We start from the raw sequence: 23,746 nt of genomic DNA, 5'->3' as shown, positions 1-23,746 counted from the left end.
TAGAATAAAAAATATGTATATGGACAAGTACTTATACATTTCTTTAAAGAAGATTTACAAATTGTAAAGAAGCAGATATGGGCTGGAGAGATGGCTTAGCGGTTAAGCGCTTGCCTGTGAAGCCTAAGGACCCCGGTTTGAGGCTCAATTCCCCAGGACCCACGTTACCCAGATGCACAAGGGAGCGCATGCATCTGTAGTTCCTTTGCAGTGGCTGGAGGACCTGGTGTGCCCATTCTTTCTCTCTCTATCTGCCTCTTCCTCTCTCTATCTGACTCTGTCAAATAATTAAAAATAAATAAATAAATAAATAAATAAATAAATGAAAACATAGGCTTTAAAAAAAAGAAGCAGATAAAAGGATGCAATGCACAATGTAGGGAACAGCAAAACAAGAAATTACATTGAGATGCTACCTTGGGCCCTTACATGGCCTGTGACAAGAGCACAAAGTAGTCAACACCTTCCTTCTAAAGTGACTAGGAAAGAAGTGGGAAAATCTAGAGTGATGAAGATGTTCATTGTTGATGGATATGTAAAGTAGTATACCTATTAAAGTTAATAATATGGCAGTTCTTCACACATATTAAAACGAATCACTAAATGATTCCACAGTTATAGTTAACTATGTATACACCCAAAAGAATTGAAAGCAGACAGATATTTGTGGACCTACCCTCACAGTAGTATTATTTGTGGTAGGCAAACAATGGCAACCAAGACAATGGCCATCTACAATTGAATGGATAAACAAAATACTGATTATATATGCAACGGGTAGTACTCTTTAAAAACAGGCTTTAATAGAAGGAATGTCTGGCACATGTTGCAACAGGATTAGGCTAAAGGAATAGGTTGCTCACAAGTAAACATAAAAAACAAAGAGAGATAAATGAGTATGGTTCCAAATACCTACAGTGGAAATATTCTTAGAAACATAACATGGAACAGTGGTTACCAGGGGCTGGGGCAGAGGCTGGGCAGTTATTCTTTAAGAGGTACAGAGTTTCAGTTACAAAGATAAAAACAGTGCTGGAGATGGTCACGATGTTAGTTGTTCAGTAATTAAAATATATTCCTAATGTCAATAAACCAAATATAAGTAAATAAAAGTGGTTAAAATTATTACATTAGTAACATAATTACAATAGTATATTAATGTTATCAATATTTTTTACATTAACAGAAAAAAAAACTATAATGAATTTAGTTTGGTGGTTTTTAAAAGTCTCAAAACTAACAACATAGTTCAAATTTAAAAGCTATGTCTCATCTTTTACCTACTGGGAGAGATCATTGTGTGTGTGTCCCATTTTCTTAATTTTTTTTTTTTTGTCTTTTTCATGCTTCTGTATGAGGAGCATAATTGTTGAGATTATCTTCCTCTTATATGCTAAAATACCCAATTATCATTATCTTAATAGCCTTTGGAACATCTTTGATGGATCAAGGATGATAGTATTCTGTGACAGCAAAACAAGGAAATAGTATGAAAGAAGCTGACAGAAGAAATATGTTAATGCAATCAGAATGATAAGTGCCTGGTGCCTTTCTACCAAATGGTAATGACCACAGGACCCATTGCCCTCCCCACTGCATTGGGTCCATGTATGAGTAAGCCATCATCAATTGTTAAACATATTCCTTTTTGTCATGTTCATGGTCACATGTTTTTGCACTTTCTGAGGGGAAGTGGGCATTAATGCCAGGCCAGCATGACAAGTAAATTGAAGAAATCCATTACTTCTCTCCTAATTTATGTGATATCTCACTTTTCCTAAATGTCTAATGATTCTATTTGAGTTAAACAACAATATTCATCAATAAGTGGAGATGAAATGAATACCTCTTACTTATATATTGCTTAGTTCATTTTACCAAATATAGCAAGTGTATAAAATAATCACTGTTTTCTTTCCCTAAGCTAAGGTCAGAGGTGAGCAGTGGAGGAGTTGGTCACACAGTAAATGATTTGGGTTGGGAAGCATCACTCTGCTCTTTAGCCCACTATAGTCATTCCAGATCATGCTTTTCTGTTCACCATGCAATACTGTGTACATGTCTTGGAAATTCATGAAAGACTTCTAAGATGCCAGCTCTTATTTTTATCAAATAATAGCATCCAAAGCCTTCTCATGCCCTCCCCACAATATAGGTCTTCTTTCCTTCCTCATATGCATATTTTTTTTCTAAAAGTATCTACATATATATGTGACAGAGAAAGAGGGGACAGCCAGAGTGAGAGAGAGATGGAAAGATTGGAGGAGTAGGAGGGGGAAGAGAAAGAATGGGAATGCCAGGTTCTCCTGCTACTACAAAGTAACTTCAAATATCTGTGCCACTTTGGGCATTTGGCTTTACATGGGTACCAGGGAATTCAACCTGGGCTACAATGCTTTGCAAGCAAGTAACTTTAACTACTGAACCATCTCTCCAGCACACATATTTTGTGATAGAACTGAACAACATCTCCTAAAACTAGGAATTTTTTTATTTTTAAAACTGGAAAAATCTGTATTCTTATAACCATATCAGTTTTAAATTTTTAACTTTGAGATGTGGGGCTTACAGAAAAGTTGTAAAAAGTAGTTTATCAATTTCTGCATAAGTCTTATCAGCTTCCATTAATGTTGGTATTTATATTGCAAAATAAAATTATCAATGTCAGGAAATTTACAAGTTATGATACCATTATAGAAGGTGCAAGTCATGTTTAAATTTCACCATGTACTCTACTAGTGAGCATTTCTTTTACAAAGTCCAATCTTGTATTCTATGTTGCATTTTCCCCAAAACATGTTAAGTTTGTTTTTGACTATTTCATACATGTATACAGTGTATTTTAATTTTATTTTTATTTCCCCCATTGCTCTCTCTATCCCACTCCCAATGAATGCTTTCTGAAAAATCCCCTTCTAACTTTCATGTCCTTTTATGTAACACACTGTGTTAAACCAGGGTTACTTATATGAACATGGTTTGGTTATTTACTGGGGTATGGGTAAGCTACTAGTGGCTACACTCTTGAAGAACATCACTTGATCTCCCTCCAGTAACTATTAAGTGCCAATAGTTTCTCTGTAACAAGTGGGGTCTAATGATTCCCTTCCTAATCTATGATAGAATTTTAATGGCTCAGTGTTATGCAGGAAACCAAAGCTGCTGTGAGTTCCTGAGTTTCATTGTTATGTCATATTCAGAAGAAAAAAAAATCTCTCTAAACCTCCAATTCTTACTCTATCCCTTCACCCATAATATTTCATGTGCTTTGGTGGAAATTATATGAATGTTTGATTTAGGGATGATCAAACAATAGACACTTATTTTCAGGTCTTTTGCCTGTAATACCTTCGGCCCTTAGATCCTATGAACTCTCCAGTCATATGCTTTTGACAAGGTTTACATTATCATACATGATTTCCTTCTTGTGAAATGAGTCTTAAATTCAGTTGGAAAGAGGTTGGTTATTCCCATAGCAGTCCTACCACTACTGCACCAGAGAACTCATTTTGGCTGGCAAATTAGTTGTTGAATACCCTTGGTTCACTCCTAGGTAAGACTATTGATGTCTTTTTTCCCTGGTGAATGCATAGAATCATACAAAAATTGGAAAGCTAGCTGTTGTAGTCAGCTCTACATTTCTGGGATGAACAGTTTATGTCAGGAACGGGTTTATTTCAGCATACAAATCCAGAGAATATTTTATCAATGGCAGAAGAAACTGCTTACTTACAAACCTCCAAGCAGAGAGAAATATTGCAACAGAAAGAAAGAAAGAAAGAAAGAAAGAAAGAAAGAAAGAAAGAAAGAAAGAAAGAAAGAAAGAAAGAAAGAGGAGAGAGAGAGAGAGAGGAGAGAGAGAGAGAGAGAGAGAGGAAGAAAGGAAGGAAGGAAGGAAGGAAGGAAGGAAGGAAGGAAGGAAGGAAGGAAGGAAGGAAGGAAGGAAAGAAAAGAAAAGAAAAGAAAAGAAAAGAAAAGAAAAGAAAAGAAAAGAAAAGAAAAGAAAAGAAAAGAAAAGAAAAGAAAAGAAAAGAAAAGAAAAGAAAAGAACCCAGAATTCAAAACTACACTCTATATCTTTGCACTGGAATTCAGATATGCTCTCAGTAGCACACATTAGGGTTGGACCCCACGATCTGCCTCCAGGGCCAGACATCCCCCCATACTCCCTCTAGCAGGAATTGGCCTGCTACTGGCTAGTGGGCTGAAGTTATCAACTCAGTTTTAATAAAGTACTTGAATCTATGGAGCCATGCATTCAAACTACCACTTTCTACCCCTGCTGGTGAGACTTTTAAAGGTCTTTCCTCTGCAGACTGCATATAACGTCACAGAAACATGAAAGCTAGCCAACAGGCAGGAAGTTTCAGTATAGTATCAGCCTCATTCCAATGTATCCTGCAATCAAATCATGTAGTGTCTTCAGGAACACAGACTTACTATCTGGTTTTGATGGGTAACCAAGAGCAATGGTAATAACCTATATTGTTTGAGGGTCTTCTGTGTCATCCCTGACCAACAACTCGATAGGGAGATATCTCATAATCTTGCACTAGGATGTTCAAATAATATACTATGAATGGAGATTTCATTCAACACTTAAAAAATACATATTTTAGTGGACTTACAAAATAATACAAAGTAGTAGGTTTCAGCCAGGCATGGTGGTGCACAGCATATCTTTAATCCTAGCACTTGAGAAGCTACCCTGAGACCACATAGTGAATTCCAGGTTAGTCTGGGCTACAACAAGACACTACCTCCAAAAAACAAAGTAGGCTTCTATATGATCTTTTCATGCCTAGATTTGTATAATATCCTGCTCCTACATCTTCTTCTCCAACCTTTTGGTTTCTAATGCTTATTACATTCTTTGCTCTCTTCTCATCTGTAACAGTCTTTCCTTCTTTCTCTGACTTTCATGCTTATTAGTGCTACTAATTTATTTTTTAGGATATCTGTTTCAGTTATTTGATGATTAGACTAAACATGAATATTTTTCATTTACAACATAAAAATATTTCTTAATCAACATATCAATCAATATGTATATAACTTTCAAACATCATCTTACTGGAATGAACCCTGAACTCTCAGGTAAAATGGTGAATACAGGGTTGTTGTCTTTCTATTTGTAGTTAATAAATGTTGTGGGACAGATGCTTTGTGGCAATGATAATATCCTACTATTTTCAAACTTCAGCACTCATAATTCATTGGCGGATCTTGTTAGTTGCAATTATTTCTGTGACTGTTGTCTAATTATTTTTCTACTAAAGTGAGAGTGCAATCTACAATAGGTAAAGTGCACCTGAATTGCAGTAGATATATTATTTTTCCTTCCTCATGCCCTCAGTGACTATAAGGAATGTAAATGCATCTCTTAATACCACTCTCGTCCTTATTCATTATAGGAATCCATGAAAAATGCTACTTATCTTCAGTCAGTAATGGAGTCTCACTTTCTAAGTCACCTAATTTACTTCTGAGTTAGAGGCGAATGAGTAAAAAATATGACTTTGTGTTACTTGCCAGCTGAATCTATTTCCTGTAAAAATTCTGATAACAGAAGAAAGAATTAGCAGTATTCTTTTATCAATGATGGCTATTGACATTCAAATCTCTCAATTTTGGATTAGATACTCTGTGTTTAAGGATTTAATAAAACAAATTTAATTATGTATAAGAAAAATCTCTTCAGATTTCATTAGTTTATTATTTATCCCTCCTTAAACTGGGTTATTATTCAAAGAAAGTTCAATACACTAAGATACTGTACTTTCCTGAAACCAAAGAAAGAAATTCTATCAAGGAAAATTTGGAGAATCAAGTGACTAAACAACCTCCCATCTTCCCACACCATTATAAAAAAAGAAGAGATGCAAATTATGAAGTAGGCATGGCTATGTTTCTATACTTGTGTCCTAAGACAATCCCTGGATTTTAGTTTCTCTAAAATTAAGAAAGGAAGGTAACTAATATTTTGGTGTTATAAAACATCTATTTTCATTATTATTAATATATTTCATATGAATACATCACGTGTTGGTATCCTCTTTTCCCTCCTGCCTGCTCCCATTCCATTGGGGATGCTCCTCGGGGGGGTTGCAGGTATTCTCCATGGGATTGTGGTTTATGCATTGAGGGAGGTAAGTGATTTTTAAGGCATCATACTTTACGGAGCTTTCAAAGTGTTATTTCATCAAATTGATGTGGACAAACTGTAAATTCTCTACTTCAGCAAAATCACTGATTTTTCTAGATCTATTTTTATATAGTTTAATAATTATAGAAACTATCTTATAGGGAATCAGGAACACAGACCCAAAAGACTATCAAACATCAGCTAGCCCTGGCATGACTGGAAGGCAACTTTAGTTCAGGAACATAAATTAAAAAACAAGAAAAAAATAAAAATAAAAGTACTTGACTCATCAAGATCAAGTTTAAAAAAAAATAACTTACTACTTCCTACTTCTCCTTGAAAATTTTTGATGGGATGTTTCCCTAGTAGTGGACTTTTTCTAAGTCTGTACTTTTACATCTAACTAATTTATGCATCAGAACTCTCCTACCCCACATATAAACTTAAATAAACCTAGCAGGCTTATTCCACCTTCATACATAACTTATATGCAATAGGAACTCATCAGACTCTTTTTTTTCTTTATTTTATTTTATTTTATTTTTTACAATTTTTATTAGCATTTCCCATGATTATAAAAAAAATCCCATGGTATTATCAGACTCTTTATGAGTTATAAAACCTATGGTTTAAAATACTTTTGGGCAGTGCCTTTCAGGACCTCTTCCTGATGCAGCGAGGTGTGACTCTACTTTTGCTTCTCAGTGAAACTATCATTGCTAGTCTTTTATCTGTTTGTGCTTGTCATTCTTTGAAGACAATAAATTCTGACCCTGAAAATTTTTAATACTAATTAATAAGACTACATTATATTATATTTACTTCCTGTTCACAAATTAATTCTTATAAGTAGGAAATAGGCTTAAAAGTGAGATTTATTTTTACCATTTGTATACTACTTTAATTAATATCAAGTCAAAAAAGAAAAGTAGTGATGGGATGTTATTAATTTCAAGTATATTTAATGCATTCATAGTGAATCTTTCAAAAATTATTTTTATTTTTAATTATTTACTTGAAAGAGAGAGAAAATGTGCACGCTAGGGCCTCCAGCCACCGCAAATTAACTCCAGATGCATGTACCACCTTATACATCTGACTTACATGGGTTCTGGGAAATCTAACCTGGGTCCTTTGTCTTTTCAGGCAACTGCCTTAACCACAAAGGCATCCTTCCAGCCTATGAATATTATTTTAACAATTTGGGACAAATTTCAATTCATACTAACATATTATTAAACAAAATAATATAGAAAGCAATAATAAACTGTACAAAAGCTATAGAATCTGTTTCCTCCTGTAGTGATCATGAGCATTTGAACTACGTCTTGTTGACATCAGTGGGATTTAACAAAATTATATTTAACTTGCTCTTTGTTAGGGATGAGAGTTAAGCTCATGGATATGACTGAACTCAACCACTTGAAAACTGTGGCACAGAGCACGGAATATATGATCTAAATTTTTGGAATAAAAGAAAGGGTTAAAAAGCAAAACAAAACACAACAAAAGCAAAACCTTCCTCAGAGAGATGTTTTTCATAATAAATGATGCCAAGCTGAACTTTCTTTTATAAAGTATACATATATATTTTGAACAAAATGTTTGTCCTTAGTCAGAGAACTAAAGATTCCTGGAAAATAGGATGAAATTATGAGATTAAAGGTAAAATAAAAGCAGGGTGTATGCTAAACAACCAAGCCAGAGCTTATAAAAAATTTTATGATACTCCAAATACTTAGTATCAGAGATCTTACTAATCAAAAGTTGGCCAAACCTAATAAATGATAAACAATTTTTTTTCTAATTCAGGCATCAGTTCTACCCTCAGAAAGGTATCCAGTGTAAGGATCAAAGTTAAAGAGTATACAGCTGGACCATCTACAGAAAGAAGTGAAAATAAGTATATTGAAAGGAATTAACTCATGTTACTTGCTTATATAGTAGACTCAGACAGGCCTACAATTTGTCAGGTATATAACACAATTAACAAAACTTGCTAATTGGCATGTCCTGCCAACTTACTTCAAACACAGTTTTCCAGAGAGAAAATTTTGGTAAGAAGTATGCACATGCCTACAGAGGAAGTACACAGCAACCTCTCCCAGTGATCAGCCTTAATATCCATTTATTAGGTATATTAAGAAGAAGCAAGAAGGGCTGGAGAGATGGCTTAGCGGTTAAGCGCTTGCCTGTGAAGCCTAAGGACCCCGGTTCGAGGCTCAGTTCCCCAGGTCCCACGTTAGCCAGATGCACAAGGGGGCGCACGCATCTGGAGTTCGTTTGCAGAGGCTGGAAGCCCTGGCGTGCCCATTCTCTCTCTCTCCCTCCACCTGTCTTTCTTTCTGTGTCTGTCGCTCTCAAATAAATAAATAAAAAAATTTTAAAAAAAAAGAAGAAGCAAGAAGTACAGTTGAAAAATTGACATAGAGACATAAGGCAAGAATTGACAATTCCTACTCAGTGTTCTTAGGAAGATGTGAATAATATCCATCTCTATGAAATATAGAAGTATAAGAAAGACACAGAAAGAATTAAGGAATTATTACCAAAATAAACCTAATCAGATAAAAGTAGAAGAAATTGATGAGAAATATACAAACATTAAGAGATATGGAAGTCAGGCATGGTGGTGCACACGTTTAATCTCAGCATTCAGGAGGCAGAGGGAGGAGTGAGTTCAATGCCAGCCTGAGACTGCAAAGTGAATTCCAGGTCAGCCTGGGCTAGAGTGAAACCCTACTTCAAAAAAAAAAAGAAAAAAAATTAAAGGGACAGAGAGAGAGATGGAGAACTTATCTATCAAATAGGAGTTCATAAAGGAAATGAGATAATTATGTCCAATGTGAACAATGTGAGAGAAACATACTTTTATGAACTTAACATGTTCATCATGTATAGATCCACTTCCTCATAAACAATGTGAAGATAATTTAAAATTATCCTTAAAAATTCTTAGAAAATCATTTTGTATATGTAACTTGTATCTATCTATTGATCTATCTCTGTATTTCCCAAAGTCCAACTGATGATCAGAAACAACTGATGTATACTCAATAAAATCAATGCCTATATTTTCTTTTTTTTAATTTTATTTTAGACAGAGAGAGAGAGAGAGAGAGAATTGGTGTGCCAGGGCCTCAACCACTGCTATCAAACTCCAGATGCTTACACCACATAGTAGGCATGTGAACCTTGTGCTTGCCTTACCTTTGTGTGTCTGACTAATGTGGGATCTGGAGAGTAGAACATGGGTCATTAGGTTTTGCAGGCAAGCGATTTAACTGCTAAGACATCTCTCCAGCCCAATCTCTATATTTTATATGTTTTAAGAAATTACTGGGCTGGAGAGATGGTGGGCTGGAGAGATGGCTGAGCAGTTAAGGTGCTTACCCATGTAAGCCAGATGCATATGGCAGAGCATGCATTTAGAATCTGTTTTCAGTGTCTAGAGGCCCTGCCATGCCCATTATCTCCCTCCCTTGTTCTTTTCCCCACTCTCTCTCTTATTTCCCTCTGCTTGCAAATAAATTAAACTATTAAAAAAGAAATTACTGATCATTTTATTTTACAAAACAGGAAAATAAATATAAACAAAAAGTTACACATGGAAGGGCTGGCAAGACTGCTTAATGGTTAAGGTGCTTACCTACAAAGCCAAAGTATCTAGGTTTGATTCCTCAGTGCCCATGTAAAACAAGATGTACAAGGTGGCACATGTGTCTGGAATTCATTTGCAGTGTCTAAAGATCATGGTGGGTCCATTCTCCCTCTTCCTCTCTCTCTTTCTCTCTGTCTATCTCACTCTGTCTGTCTTTTCCTCTCTCAAGTAAATGAATAATTTTTTTCAAAATCCACATCAGTTATTGAAAAATATATAAAAAGATGTAGTTGAGTAGAATTGATGCAATTTTTTGTAAAACTTTCACTTCACCTTAAGAAAATAAAATTCTCTTTCAAATAGTTCATGTTTGCTGATATGTCTTCCTCTGTTCCCGTAGAATTAAGCACATCCTCCCTATATTATGTGTATCATGCATTAAAATTTTTTACCATATTTGTCCATATAAAATATTTCTATGATCATGAATTAATGCATAAATTGAATAAGCACTGAAAAAGTTAATTGATAATTCTGCTTGTTCATTTACATCAAACCAATTTTGTAAAGCTGAAAATTCATTTTCCCTAAGCACTTTTTTAAAAAGAAAAAATGACATTGTTCTTTCTGGTGAATGAGAGTGTCAGGTTTTTTTTTTTTTTACAAAATAAATATTATGTTTAAAGTAGACAGGTTAAAAGAAACAATTTCTTTGAAATTCACTGGACAGAAATAAACACATTCAATAAGAAAAAAAGCTTTATAACTACAGGCAACGAAGTACTTGGTAATATGAAAAGGAAAAGTATGCCTACATATGCTTCATATGAAAGGAATAACATAAAGTTAAAAAAGAAAAGGAGTATATATTGTCTCAGCAAAGAAGTAGCTAAAATCTTTTTGTGACTATTTAAAATCTGTTGTGAGATGGGGAATTTGAAACATATATTTTAGTTTTTTGGATTCAGGAATATCCACATATAAATATTAGTTTATATTGCCATATATTTGGGTTTCTATTTTTAAAATCAAACATCTATAGAAGATGGCCAAAAGCATAGACAATAATGTGGCTTTTTTTCAATTGTTTTAACACTTTCAGTTGTTGGTAAAAGAAATGTACAATATGAGTATTCAATTCCTTGATAGCTTATTACCTTTTTACCCTTTTTTTTCTTTTTTGGAGGGGTGAGGGGGTTAAAGTCTCACTGTGGTGCAGGTTGATGTAAAATTCACTATGTAATTTCATGCTGGCCTCAAACTCACAGTGATCCTCCTGCCTCTACTTTCCAAGTGCTGAGATTACAGGCGTGTGCCACCACTTCCAGCTACTTTTGTCCTTTGTTTTTCACTTGTTGCCATGTTTCCTTTGCTTCTCTCATTGTTGTCAAAAATATTATTTTCAATGATATATAGGATGCTATATTATAAAACTTTACTGATGTAATAAATCTATACTCAACTGATGATAAGAACATTAGAAACATATTAGCATAGAGTGTGCATGTGAAAAATCCAGCACTGGAATCTTTGAGCTAATGTTAATGTGTCAGTACAGCTGTATCTTTTTGAGTGGCTCTGAGAAAACATTTCTTTACTTGTCTCTGGTGCTCCGCCTCTCCCTCTGTCTTTCTTACACCCAGCAATATTGCATATCTCCATCCACTCTTCTATGGCCACATCATACTCTTTGACCACTTTTAGACAGGATTTTTTTCAATATTTTATGTATTTATTTATTTACTTGAAAGAGAGAAATTCAGATAGAAATTCAGATTGCCAGGGCCTCTAGCCACTGGAATCGAACTCCAGACACATGTGGTACTTTGTTCATCTGGCTTACATCAGTACTGGTTAGTTGGACCTGGGTCCTTAGGCTGTGCAGGCAACACCCTTAATCACTAACCCATGTCTCCAGCCCAGGGTATTTGTTCTAAGGAGATGTGTAATTAGGTTCAGTAAGATAGCCTCCCCATATCAAGATTCTTAACTTTAATTACATCAGCTAAGTCTCTTTTTCCTCAGAAGACAATAAATCATGCTCACAGAATCTACAAATTAAGATGTAGACATATTTGGAAGCCTTCTATTTATTTATTTTCCCATCATAGGCAGCCTCATAAGAATAAACTTGATGGCTATCATGGGTCTTCTGTTCTTATCTGAATGTTTGTTACACCAATCCTATAAAAAAAAACATTAAATATTTTGAATGAATAATCATTATTCTTTGTCTGGAGTCCTTTGACTCAAGTCTTATATAAGTATCTCTGGGTATATTATAAGGGATATGGAAATGAATTATTGTGGTCCATCTTAAAGGTGAGCCAACACATTGCAGGAAGTTTTTTAGCGATTACCCTACTAGAAAAAAGTTCCAGTGTTGTGCAGAATAAAGGAACAGGCTTTAGTTATGTCTCAAAATAATCGTAAGCCAACTCTACACAGGTGAAGCATGTTTTGAAGTCATTATGTTCCTTTAGATTATCATTTGTTAAAATGAGAGGAGCTGGCCTGGATGTTGGTGAGATTAAGCCCGCCCACTGGGAATGAGTCATCTCCATCTACCTAGCTCTCATTTTTAAGGTGATGGCCTTTTACTATACATGTATTTTATGCTTCTCAATTTACCCAAACCCCTTATACAATTTAATATATTTAAAAAGCAATTATTTTGAATTGATAATTTTCTTATTTGTATAGTGATTTCTAGCTCCATTTTATATCACTTCTGTAACAAATGCTGTCACATTAGTCATACCCAATTTCAGTCTCCATTAACCAGAGTACAGTGGGTGGAGTTAAAGACTATAATTTCTCTCATACATTGCTACAGAGGAGAACTAGAAATGAGACTTTTCCTTTTATCTCTCCTTATCCATGGAAGCACCACCACTTGCTGGAGAGATGGCTTAGCAATGAAGGTACTTGCCTGTGAAGCCTAAGAATGAATGTTTGAGTCTCCAGATCCCACATAGCCAGGTGCAAAGTGACGCAATAATGCAATGTCACACATACACACAAGGGGCACACACATCTAGAGTTTGTTTGTAGCTGCTGAAAGGCCCTGGTATATCTATTCTCAATCTCTCTCTCTCTCTTTCTCTCTCTCTCTCTGTCTGTCTGTCTTAAAAATAAAATAATAAAAAAATATAGTGGATAACTTTGAACTTTCAAAGTTGCTTTAAGGGAAAATAAAGCTTTCAGGAAAACTAAAATATATAACATGTTTTTTTCACAGCATGTGTCATTTTATAATTAGAAACATAAATTCTAAATGTTAATTGATTGGATTTGAATTATTAGAAGTATATAAACAATTAGTTAAGGTAACTATTTATTTTCCTATTGATCTTCAAGCACACTTATTCCACAACTACAAAGGAAATTGTCGAGCCTGCTTAGAGTATCTCCTGAGCTGTTTGCTAAGTATTTTATAAGCATCAAATGAAGCCATAACATTTTTCACACGAAAAAAAAGTATGCATATGTAGACAAATTTGCTGACCTTTTCTAGGGTGTATGAAGCCTGTGAAGTCGACCCTCCAACTTTTACAGGTGGCTCTCTAAGTTTTACAGTGCTCTTATGTCCAAGACCTACACACGAACACATGCACATAAACACATATACGTTCATCTTGTGCATAGAGAGGAAACAAGAGAAACATAAGGCACACATGCATTTTTGTATACTATGTTTTCTGATTTTTGTTTTCTTTTATCCCATCTCATTTAAAAATACATTTGTTTCCTGCCTCCTAACTTGAACTAATGACCCACTGCTCCATTATGGTTTCCAAGTAGGTCATTTCAGTTTAATAAATAAAACTATAGGTCTCCCAGTAATCCGTGTTTCAAAGTAATTATTGAGATCATCAACAAAAACAGATGTCTGCTTCTGTTCCATAAGTAAATAAACTTAAATTAGCTATTTTTCTCTAATTTTAAAAACAACACAGGACAAACGTGAAAGCATCACAATTACAAGTTCCACTATCTATCTAATAGAAAAAAAGATTGAAGTCACTCAGAAAATTCTGAAACTATTTTTAAAGATACTACAAAACTATTCAATAAGTATATTTTTAAATAGAATCTTGTCAAAGTTTATTTCTCAAGCTCTTCTATTATCATGATATTTTATTCTGAGACTTCTCTGCATTAACTGTTCTGGCTTGAAAGGAGGATATATACATTTGTATTAATAACTACTTTTTAAAGATTTAGTAGACATTTTCCCTTCCCTTATTTTAAAATGGAAGGGTCAAAAGCAGGTGAACAGGAGGGTCTAGTTGTCAAATGAAACTTAAATGTTGATCGTACTGCTCCTAACTGTAGGTACACTGATAATACTAGGTGTGAAATAATGTTATCATAAAGTTACCTTAAATATACAAACCTTATATGTAAAACTGTGATAATTATAAACAATTAATTGCAAAAGTATAGTGTAAAAATTTCAAAAACAACATGGCTACTTTACTTAATATCAGCTTTATATAGTTTTTCTACTATCCTACAGAACTAAATCAACCCACACCATTCTCTAATTAGCAATTAATTAGCAAAAGATGACATATGTAGGGAGAGTGTCAGTTTTACAAGTAAGTGCAGAACATATTTTATGCACCTAATTTGATGACAATTTAGTTGTAGAAGAAAAGTTATTATAGATAAGTACATAGCTAAAGATGCACATATATGTGATAAAATGCATGCTTTCATAAAGACCCTGAGCAACTGAGATTGTTGGATATGGTCCTCAGATTGTGAATAGCGCTGAAAGAAGGCTAAGAACAGAATGGCAATTTGTATATTCATGGCAATGCCATATATCATAAATAAGTTGACAAACTAAATGAGGATTTGCATGCAGCATAAATCCATGTGTGTGTAGGTTGAATGTCAAAATAATTTTTAACTATAGAACAGCATAAAATTATTGTATAATTAAAAGTGTGAAAAGGAAAACTGTCTATAACTTTGACTCACTGGGGCAATTTTTAGGAAAATGGTTACCAAACCCCAGTTGATTTCCATCTTCTCTGTTTTTTTCAGAGAAAATGTTCTCCTCTACAGGCTGTAATTCTCTGATTTCATGGAAGTGAGTGGTCTCACAGATTATGTCATTTTGTCAGTGGCAGTAGGAGAGCGAGTTCCTTGATGCTGCTGGAGCAGCTGAGGAGTTCTTTGCAGAGACCTTCACTCAGTGAAGCCAGGAATCCTGACTGCTCCACAGCAAAGAATCTCAGGATGAGTCAACACAAAGTAGAGTTGGTATTTAGTGAGAAGCTTAAACATAGATTTAAGCACAGACATTAAGATATAGCAGCATATTTAGAAAAGGGACTGTATGTACCAGTATACACCCAAATATGAGTATGGGCTTCTCAAGCTAGTCACACTTAATTGTCTTATAATAAAAATATAGGGCAGGAGAGATGGCTTAGTGGTGAAGTGCTTGCCTGTGAAGCCTAAGTTCCCCAGTTCTAGGCTAGATTCCCCAAGACTCACATTAGCCAGATACACAAGGGGCGCATCTGGAGCTCATTTGCAGTTGCTGGAGGCCCTGGAGCACCCATTCTCTCCCCCCCCCTCTCTGTCGCTCTTAAATAAATATATAAAAAATAAACAAAAAATTAAACATAGAAATATATGTAGGAGTTTGTTGGCTTTTAAAGGTACATTGTTCAAACGGTTTCCAAAGAGTTTTGTTTCCCCCTTCTTTTCTGTACATTTGATCATAGGCTGGTCCTATAGATCATGAAAGTCAAAGAAACCCTTACTATACTAGGTCATAGGGAATTCAGATAGACCTACAAGGCTCTGGGAGTTTTGCCAAGGAGGAGACAGAGAAGATGGGGGAGATATGGGATGGAACCGCATGGTGAATACCAGCAATCCCACTGTTGCAGTTAGGTTCACATTGCAAAAACACCTGACCAAGAGAAACATTTTTTTTCGGGGGGGAGGGGAAGTGATTTATTTTGGCTTAAAGACTCAGAGTGAAGTTCCAAGATGGTAGGGGGAAATGATGGCATGATCAGAGGTGGACATCACTCCCTGGCCAAAATAAGGTGGACAATAGCAATAGGACAGTGTGCCAAACACTGGCAAGGGAACACTGGCTATAATACCCATAAACCCTCCTCCAATAAGACACTGCCTCCAGTAAGCATTAATTAGAAAATCTCTATCAGCTGGGAACCTAGTATTCAGAACACCTACGTTTATGAGGGACACCTCAATCAAACCACCACGTTCCACCCCATAAACTGATAACCATCCATGATAGAAAATACAATGCATTCAGTACAACTTTCAAAGTTCCACATTTTTTATCAATCCTAATAATGTTCAAACATCCCTATAACCCAAGCTCTTTCAACTAAGCCATAATACCAAAAAAAAATTCCCCCTCAAATCCTATAATGATACAGAATAAACAAACTGCAAAAGATGCCATTTGGAATATCAGTATCTATCTATCAATCTATCTATCTATCTATCTATCTATCTATCTATCTATCTAAATATTCAGCCAATATCAGATTTAAAATAACCCGGGCAAACATCAAACTCTGTAACTTCAAGTCCAACAACTCTAGCCAGTGACAAATCTCCAAGTCCAATAATTCTAACCAACAACAAGTCTCTGGAGTTCTAATTCTGTCCCTCTAGCTAGGCTATTCATTGTCCAGGAAAACTTCATCCGGGGCCAGCAGCTGTCCTTGGAAGCCATTTGGTGGTCCCAGCTTCTCCACTGGGTCTCCACTGTGAGCCATGGTTTATCCTCATGGCTCCATCAGGTCTGCATGCAGGTATCCAGCAAACCTACTTTACATTTCCCATGGCTGTTTCCAAAACACTAGACTGCTGAAAACTCAGTGACCCTCTCTTTCCTGAATTTCTTATGCTCCATAATACCAGGTGGGGTGTAATTTGTTAATCCAGGGGGAAATAAAGCAGACTTTGAAGAACAGTACACTCCTTGAGTACTCAGACCCCTTCAAAGAAGCTACATTCTTCCTGTTGCCTCAGTGCAGGTCAGCTGGCCCAATCTCAAAAGTTATAATCTCTCATATAATTGCACCAAAGGGGAAGAACTTTTACCCCAAAGATTTCATTTCTGTGCAATATCCCTCTGTTCACACCAATCCATTTTTGCACAATGCATGCAACCCTGCACAATTTCTCAGGATATGACCATAACAGCAAGCCTCTCACACAAAGTTCTTCTAGCCCTGTCCAGTAAAAGCTCCTTTTCACCCTCATAAACCAAACCTCAAAGTCCATAGTTCTTACTGCATTCAGGTCTTGAAACTCTGACCAGAAGAATCCATGAAAAGTGGGCTGGAGAGATGGCTTAGCGGTTAAGTGCTTGTCTGTGAAGCCTAAGGACCCCGGTTTGAGGCTCGGTTCCCCAGGTCCCACGTTAGCCAGATGCACAAGGGGGCGCACGCGTCTGGAGTTTGTTTGCAGAGGCTGGAAGCCCTGGCGCGCCCATTCTCTCTCTCTCCCTCTATCTGTCTTTCTCTCTGTGTCTGTCGCTCTCAAATAAATAAATAAAAAATTAAAAAAAAAAAAAAAAAGAAGAATCCATGAAAAGTATTTACAGTACTGCCAGGTGTCTTCTGGCCAAGGTTCAAATCTTTCCACATTCTTCTTGAAAATCAGCTCCAAAAGGCCAAGGCCACACGGTCTGGTGTCCAGCGGCAACACCACTCTCAGTTCCAACATTACTGTTGTAGTTAGGTTTGCATTGCTAGTAAATCTCACCCAACCAAGTCTGAGTTCCTTGCTCTGTAGGTATGTGGGCAGGTGTGGTGGTCTGGAGTGAGTAGGCAGGACCTATATCTGGACTCCTTCTGGGTCTGAGTTCCTTGTGCAGTCAGTGTGTGGGCAGTCACAGTGCAGTCAATGCATGGGTAGAAACAGCAGTCTGGAGTGAGTAAGTCGGACCAATATCTGTAATCTTCTGCTGCCCAGGTCTGAGTTCCTTGAACTGTCAGTGTGTGGGTAGCTCTAGCCCTAGGGAGTGAGAATACCAGACCCCTGTACCTGGGCTCCTCCCACCTCCCCAGGCTAGGTTGCCTGCATTTGTCTATGTCCTAGAGGGCTCAGCGCAAAGTAGGCCAGATCGCTGCTCCCTTACTCCTCCTATTCCTCTGGTCCTGGTAAGTTCTACTGTGCCTTGCTTGGGGAGGCCTGACCTCTGTGTGAGCTATGGAATCAGGCCTTTCCCTCTGGTATATTGACTGGCCACTAACAACATACCTGTTCACCTGAGTCAGAGAGTGAATGGGGTCAAAGGATACAAACTTGCTTCCTTCCCAATAAAATAAAGAGTCTTCATAAAATGGGTAGACAAACAATGCAAAAACAGCCAATGAAAATCAGAAAACCAAGTGACCTCCATCAAGGATGCCTGATCCTACCAGGGAAGCCTCCAATGAAATCATAGAGAAATCAACAGAAATCAATTCCAAAAATGAAAACACAAAAACCAATGAGACCCTGATTTAAAAAAAAAAAAATTGCTGAATTTGAAGCAAACTATCAAAGAACCAACAATTGTACCAATGAAATTGAAAAAAATACTCTCCTAGAACATTCAGCTTTTGACAGTAGGCTTAACTTGATTGAACAAAACATTATAACCCTCCAAAGAGACATGAATAAATTGAAGTCAAAAAATGGAAGACCTCAATAACTGGTTGATTAAACTTAATGAAGACTTGATCAAACACAAAAATGAACTACAGGAAGCATCAAGAAAATCAGAATTTGAATTGAAATCATACCTCAAAAAACAAATGGAGGGCTGGAGAGACAACTTAGTGGTTAAGCACTTGCCTGTGAAGCCTAAGGATCCTGGTTCGAGGCTCAGTTCCCCAGGACCCATGTTAGCCAGATGCACAAGGGAGTGCAGGCATATGGAGTTCGTTTTCAAAGGCTGGAGGCCCTGGTGTGCCCATTTTCTCTCTCTTTCTCTCTCTCCCTCTTTCTTTCTCTGACTGCCTCTCTCAAATAAATTTTAAAAAAAGAAAAAAAAGAGATGGATTTTATACAAAACAACACAACAGAAAAGAAAGATCAAATAGAATTTATAAAAACCTCTGTAGGACCACTCACAAAAAGAGTTACTCATGTGGAAGACAGAACCTCTGACCTGGAAGATAAGACAAAGGAAATTGATTGGAAGGTCAAACACTTTGCTAAGTTCAAAAAATCTAGTGAGCTCAGTATAAGGTAACTGTGGACCACTCTAAAACTACCAAATATCCCTATCATGGATATACCAAAAGGAGAGGCATTGAAAACATTCTCAACAAAACTATTAAAGAAAAATTTCCAAATATTGCAAAAGAGAGACCCATCTATATACAAGAAGACCACAGAACAACAAACAGGCAGGACCAATGAAAAAACTTCAAGACACATCATAGTTAAAACCCTTAACAATGAAAACAAAGAGTGTTAAAAAGCAGCAAGAGAGAAGCAATTCACAACATACAAAGGAAATCCCACTAAAATAACATCAGATTTCTCAGTGGAAATCCTGAAAGCCTGAAGGGTCTGTAATAGAACACTTCAAAGTCTGTAAAGCTATGGCTTCCAACCCAAGCTACTTTATCCAGGGAAAGTATCCCTCATAATTGATGGAAAAAGAAAAACTTTCCATGAAAAAAAGTCAAGTCTAAACCAGGCATGGTAGCACACTCCTTTAATCCCAGCACTCAGGAGGCAGAGATAGGAGGAGCACTGTGAATTCAAGGCCACCCTGAGAATACATAGTGAATTCCAGGTCAGCCTGGGCTACAGTGAGACCCTACCTAGAAAAAAAAAAAAAAATCAAGTCTATAACTATATGAACACAAAGCCAAACATGCAGAGAATACTTCAGGGAATAATCCACACAGACCAGTTGAACAACCAATATCAAGAGAGCCAAGATCACAATAACAAAAATAAACCAGGCTCAAAACAGTATATAACACAAGTAAATACACAACCCCATAAAACACCACATCATGGTAAGGATTATTAATTCAAACCTCATAGTAATAACCTTAATTATTTCTTTTAAGTTTTTAAATTTATTTTTATTTACTTATTTGAGAGCAATAGACAGAAAGAGGCAGATAGAGAGAGAGGGAGAAAGAAAATGGGCATGCCAGGGCCTCCAGCCACTACAAACGAACTCCAGACGTGTGTACCCCCTTGTGCATCTGGCTAACATGGGTCCTGGGGAATCAAGCCTCGAACCAGGGTCCTTAGGATTCACAGGCAGGTGCTTAACTGCTAAGCCATCTATCAAGCCCATTAACCTTAATTATTAATGGTCTTAACACATCCATCAAAATACACAGGCTATCAGGATGGATCAAAAAACTGAATCATTCTATCTGCTACCTTCAAGAAACCCAGCTCACCACTAAAGATAGACACCTTGTCAGAATGAAAGGTTTGAAAATGATATTCCAAGAAAATTTAAATAAAAAAACAACTGTGTGTTGCTATATTAATATCTGATAAAAGAGACTTAAAACCAAAATTATTCAAAAAGGACGAAGAAGGCCATTTCTTGCTCATCAAGGGAATGATACAACATGAGCACATCACAGTCATAAATATATATGTCCCAAACACAGGGGCACCACAGTTTATAACACAAAATATACTTGATGATAAAACATAAATAAACACCAACACCACCATAGTTGGAGACTTCAATACTGCACTATCATCAATAGGGATATCATACAAGCAGAAAATCAACAGGGAAATAATAGAGGTCAACAACATCATAGATCAACTAGACCTAATGAATACCTACAGAACTTTTTACCACAACTCTGCAGAATACACATTCTTCTCAGCACCCCATGTAACCTTCTCCAAAATTGACCATATTTTAGGCCATAAAGTATGCCTTCATAAAGTCAGGAAAATTGAAGTAACTTCCTGCATCATGTCAGATCACAATACTTTAAAGCTAGAAATTACAACAAGAGACACATCAAGTACTCCACCAACTCCTAGAGACTAAATAACACCTTTTAAACAATGAATGAGTCATGAAAGAAATCAAAAACTGAATTTTCAAATTCCTATATTTGAATGAAATCAAAACTTACCAAAGCTTATGGGACTCAATGAAGGCAGTCATAAGGAGAAAATTCATAGCTTAAATGCCTTCAGTACAAATACAGAGAGATCAAAAATAAATAACCTGACTGTCCACCTAAAAGCACTGGAAAAACAACTATCCAACTCAAAGAGCTCCAGAAGGTAAGAAATTATCAAGATTAGAGCAGAAGTTAATGAATTGGAAACTAAGCAAACAATTTTTTAAAACCAATGAAAAAAGAGCTGGTTCTATGAAAAAATGGTTGACAAACCCCTAGCCAAAGTAATCAAACAAAAGAGAGAGAGAGAGAGAGAGAGAGAGAGAGAGAGAGAGAGAGAGAAGACTCAAATTAACAAAATCAGATATGAAAAAGGAAAGATCACTACAGACATCAATGAAATTGGAAGAATTATCAGGGCCTACTTCCAAAACATCTACTCCACAAAATTAACTAATCTGGAAGAAACAGATGACTTCCTGGACACATACCACATACCAAAATTAAACTCAGAGCAGATTAATCTCCTAAACAAACCTATCACATCCATGGAAATTGAAAAGGTAATCCAAAACCTCCCCAACAAGAAAAGTCCAGTACTGGATGGCTTCTCAGCTGAATTCTAGATAACCTTTATAGAAGAACTGAAACCAATTTTTCTCAAACTATTCCACATAACCAGAGACCATGGAATCCTCCCCAACTCCTTTTTTGAAGCTAGCATAACCCTAATACCAAAAGAAGACAGAGATGCAACAAGGAAAGAAAATGATAGGCCTATATCCCTAATTAACTTAGACACAAAGATCCTGAACAAAATCCTTGCAAACCAAATTCAACAACACATTAAAAGCATTATTCAACTTCATCAAGTAGGCTTCATCCCAGTGCTGCAGTGATGGTATAATGTATGTAAATCAGACAACATAACATACCACATAAATAACGTGAACCATAAGAAACACATGATTATCTCAATTGATGAAGAGAAGGCCTTTGACAAAATACAATACCACTTCATCATCAAAACACTAGAAAGAATAGGCATGGATCATTTATATCTCAACACAAAAAAGACATATATAAAGCTCCTAAAGCCCAAATAATTCTTAATGGGGAAAAACTCAAGGAGTTCCCACTGAGATCAGAAACAAGACAGGGGTGCCTACTCTCATCACTGCTCTTCAACACACTACTAAAAGTACTAGCCCAAGAAATAAGAGAGGAGAAAGAAATGAAAAGGATTCAAACTGGAAAGGAAGAAGTCAAGTTAGCCTTACTTGCATATGACATGATCCTATATGTAAGTGGCCTGAAAGTCTCCATCCCAAAACTTCTGAAGGTAATAAATTCCTTCAGCAAAGTGGCAGGATACAAGATCAATGCACAAAAATCTGTAGCTTATCAATATGCAAAGGACAAATACACAGAGAAAAAAAGTAAGGGTTATCTCATTTGTCCTGTTGCTAACTTACTCTCCGTTGGAGATTCTGCTGCTGTTTTTCAGATTGATGCAGATCCTAAGGAGAGAGTCACCCCATCATACCCCAAAAAGGCCCCAACTGAAACCAAGGAAAATTGGCAAAACATGCAAAGGTGCTGTTTTCCTGATGAACCAGATACCAGCACAAGGGAGAAGGAGACCAACACAGAGAAAAATAACTTCTACCAAATCAGAGAGCCAGAGCCTCAGTGGCCCCCAACACCTCATCCCTGAAGCAGACCAAAAATGGACCCAACATAGCTCAGGGAAATTTTGCGGAAGAGGGGGTGGAAAGTATGTCAGAGCCACATGTTGGGTCATGATATGCAGAGACATTTATCGTACCAATAACTGTGGGCTAACTCCACAATGCACGACCCATATACATCAACAAAGGGGACATTGGGGAGGGGGTAGGTCACAGATGAGCCCAATAGTGGTACCAAACTGCCTGTATTTGCTGAATATAAAACTAATTAAAAAAATTAAAAAAAAAAGAAATCAGTAAGACTGTCTCATTTTCTATAGCAATCAAAAATTTAATATGTTGGAATAACACTAACAAAGGATATGAAGGAACTATATAATGAAAGCATAAAAACACTCAAGAAAGAAATAGAGGAACATTTAAGACTATGGAAGGACCTCCCATGTTCCTGGATAGGTAGAATTAATTTTGTGAAAATGGCAATACTAACCAAAGCAATATATGGATTCAATGTAATACCAATAAAAATATCAGCATTATTCTTCACTGAGACTGAAAAAGCTGATCTAGACATTCATCTGGAACGGCAGAAGCCCTCAGATACTCAAACATATCCTTGGCAAAAGAAATGTCTCTGGAGGTATCACCACACCTGATCTAAAGCTATGTTACAAAGACATAGTGACAAAACAGCATGGCACTGGAATAAAAACAGAAACATAGACCAATGGAACACAATTGGAGACCCAGACTTTAGCTCAAGCAACTGCAGCTGCTTGATCTTTCACAAAGGTGCCAATAATGTGGACTGGAGAAAATACAGTATCTTCAATAAATGGTGTTGAACAAATTGGGTGACCATATGTAGAAAAATGAATTTAAACCTACTCATTTTACCATGACAAAAATCGAGTCCAAATGAATTAAAGACCTAAATATAAGACTTTAAACTCTTCAACTCCTGAAAGAAAAAAATAGGAGGTACTTTCCATGATAGAGGACTGGGGAAAGACTTCCTGAACAAAACTCCACTAGCCAAGGAAATTAAATAAGCACTCAACCAATGGGATCTCATGAAGCTAAAAAGTTCTGAACAAACATACCATAAGCAGATCCAATAGATTACCCACTGAATGGGAGAAAATCTTTGCCAGCAATACTGACAGAAGCCTAATAC

Source organism: Jaculus jaculus, chromosome 1 (genome assembly GCF_020740685.1).
Source record: "Jaculus jaculus isolate mJacJac1 chromosome 1, mJacJac1.mat.Y.cur, whole genome shotgun sequence".
Classification (NCBI taxonomy): domain Eukaryota; kingdom Metazoa; phylum Chordata; class Mammalia; order Rodentia; family Dipodidae; genus Jaculus; species Jaculus jaculus.
This window is presented reverse-complemented; position numbering follows the sequence as displayed.